At 36.2% G+C, this 3,171-nt stretch overlaps 1 non-coding gene across 1 annotated transcript; it reads left to right on the top strand.

Annotated features, from left to right (window-relative positions):
• Positions 1–1,354: 1,354 nt before the first annotated feature.
• Positions 1,355–1,461, top strand: LOC128287225 (small nucleolar RNA R71). The gene has a single exon (XR_008277920.1). It is a non-coding gene; the product is annotated as a small nucleolar RNA R71 (small nucleolar RNA).
• Positions 1,462–3,171: the final 1,710 nt, after the last annotated feature.

Genomic DNA, 3,171 nt, shown 5'->3' with positions numbered 1-3,171 from the left:
GTCAAGCACAACGAAATCAATAGGGAATATAAATTTATCTACTTTTACAAGTACATCCTCTATAATTCTCCTAGGATATTTAACAGATCTATCAGCTAATTGAATACCCATCCTAATGGGTTTAGGTTCCCCAAGACCAAGTTGTTTAAACATTTTATATGGCATCAAATTAATGCTGGCCCCTAAATCAACTAGTACTTTATCAACATTCAAACTACCAATTAAGCAGTGAATAGTAAAACTTCCTGGATCTTTCAGTTTTGGTTGGCAGTTTATTTTGGAGTATGCCTGAGCACTCCTCATTAAGTTCTAGTGTAGATAAGTTTTCAAACTTCCTTTTGTTTTTTAAAAGCTCCTTTAAAAATTTTACATATGTAGGCATCTGCGATATAGCTTCAACAAAAGGTAAGTTAATATGCAGTTGTTTAAAAAGTTCAAAAAATTTACCAAATTATGGATCTATGTGGCCTTTCTTCAACTTTGTTGGGTATGGGATTGGTGGTTTATATTCTTTTGGCATTAGATTGTCAATGTTTTCGGGTTCGACCTTTTTTTTGTCAGCTTCTTGTGGTGGCTTCTTTTCATATTCAGCTAACACTTTTCCACTCCTTAGTGCAACTGCTTTCACGTGCTCTTTTGGGTTGGGTTCAGTGTTACTAGGTAGACTTCCTGGTGGTCTTTTAAAAATCAATTTAGCGAGCTGGCCTATCTAAGTTTCGAGCCCTTGGGTTGACACTTGTTGATTCTTAAGTGTTGTCTCGGTATTCTGAAAATGAGTTTCTGACACCGAGATGAATTTTGTTAGCATCTCTTTAAGGTTCGGTTTTTTCTCTTGTTGGTAGAGTGGTTGTTGGAAGCCTGAAGGTGGTGGTGGTCTCTAATTTCCTTGGCCTCCCCATGAAAAATTTGGGTGGTTCCTCCAACCTGCATTGTAAGTGTTACTATAAGGATTATTTTGAGATCGAGGATTATTACCCATGTAATTTAACTGCTCGTTCTCTATGTTGTGGCCATAGGGTGGGTATTCTGAATTGTTTGATCCACCTCCACTTGCTTCGCACTGCATTATTGGGTGAACCTGTGAAGACCAAGAAAATCGTCAATTTTTCTATTCAAAAGTTCTACCTGATTAGAGAGCATGGTAACCGAATCGACGTTAAAAATGCCAGCTATTTTCGTTGGTTTTGTTCTCATAACTTGCCACTAATAATTATTCAGTGACATCTCTTCTATAAATTCATAAGCATCCTCAGGTGTCTTATTATTGATATTTCCTCCAGCAGCTGCATCAATCATCTGTCTAGTCGAAGGATTCAGGCCATTGTGAAACGTTTGAACCTGTAGCCAGAGTGGCAACCCATGGTGAGGGCACCTTCGCAAAATTTCTTTGTCTCTCTCCCATGCATCATAGAGTGTTTCTAAATCCATCTGCACAAAAGAGAAGATATCATTACATAATTTGGTTGTTTTAGTCGGCAGAAAATATTTTAATAAAAATTTTTCGGTCATTTGTTCCCAAGTAGTGATTGACCCTCATGGTAACGAGTTCAAACACTGTTTAGCTTTGTTCCTCAATGAAAAAGGGAATAATCGAAGGCGAATGGCATCTTCAGAAATGCCATTGATTTTAAAAGTGTCGCAAAACTCTAAGAAATTCGCCAAATGAGCATTTGGGTCCTCATCCTGCAAACCATCAAACTAAACAAACTGTTGGATCATTTGAATGGTGTTAGGTTTCAGTTCAAAATTATTTGCAGCAGCAGTAGGCCTAACTATGCTCGATTCAGTTCCTGTTAAAGAAGTTTTAGCATAATCATACATAGTATGCGGAGCAGGATTCTGATTAGCAGCAATCACAGGAGGTAGCGGATTTTTCTGGTTTTCAGCCATCTCCTCGGTTGTGGTGTGAATATCATCCTCTTGCTCTTCCTCTGTGCATCTTAAGCTTTCCTTTATTTCTTTTCAGTTTCTGTGAACTGTACGATCGATTTCACTATCAAACAGTAATGGTCCTGACGGGTTTCTTCTAGTCATACACTATAAAAACCTGCCATGAGCGAATAAAATAAAAACTAGAAAAGAAAATAAAAATTTAAATTGAAAATAAAGTAAAATGGCTAAAGTAATAAAAATCGAGTGTTCCTAATATCTTAGTTCCCCAGCAACGGCGCCAAAAACTTGATACGTGATATTTGCGACAGGTTTTAAAAATTTATAATTAATCGTTCTTGAAACTAACTATTATCACGATGAAGGCAAGTGTAACTATCGTACAGTAGTATAGCTTTAGCAAGACCGGATTGTCGAACCCAAAGGAACCAAGAGTACTAGTAATTACTTTCTTTCTATTATCTAGCCTAAAAATTAAGGGATTTGTTTATCTAAACTAATTAACTAAACTAAGAGTGCACAGAGAGAAAATTGGGAAAAAGCTTTTGGGAAAACTCGATTGATTGAGACAATACCTAAGGAAAAATCCACTTAGAATTCACTTGTTATTTGACTCTGAATCAGATGATTTATTTATTTGACTTGATCCGTAAAAATCCCTAAGTTATATTATTATCTCTCTCGAGACTAATAACGTCTAACCCTATGTTGATTAATTGAAATCTCTTTCTAATTAACGCCCTAGTATTGCATTAACTCGATCTATGGATCACCTTATTAGGTTTCACCCTAATCCGACAAAATCTTATCACCCTATCTCTAGGCGTGCAATCAACTCTGCTTAATTATGGCAAATTTACTCTTAGACAGGGACTTTTTCTCCTATGAATAAGTGCATTAACTTGAATCAATATCCTGGAATATTAAGACAAGAATTAAGAACACATAATTAAGAACAAGTCAAATATTTATCATACAATTCAGATAATAATAACAAGACCCGTCTTAGGTTTCATTTCCCTTAGGTATTTAGGGGGTTTAGTTCATAATTATAAAAGAAAACATCCTAAAAGAATAATGAATACAAAACATAAAGAAAACCCAAAACCCCTACATGGAAATTGAAGGGAGATCTTTAGTCTTGACGATGAATCCGGCTTCTGAGATGGATCAATCGGCTTCCCTTGAGTAACTCCTTGCCTCCTCCTCCCATGTCTCTCTTCTAAATGCCTCATCAGGTGTTTAAATAAGATTTTGGAATGCCTAAGAGCCCTAAAAAGT

This window comes from Gossypium arboreum, chromosome 13, assembly GCF_025698485.1.
Source record: "Gossypium arboreum isolate Shixiya-1 chromosome 13, ASM2569848v2, whole genome shotgun sequence".
Taxonomy (NCBI): domain Eukaryota; kingdom Viridiplantae; phylum Streptophyta; class Magnoliopsida; order Malvales; family Malvaceae; genus Gossypium; species Gossypium arboreum.
Note: the sequence above shows the minus strand (reverse complement) of the source record. Positions and strands in the feature narration are given on the sequence as shown.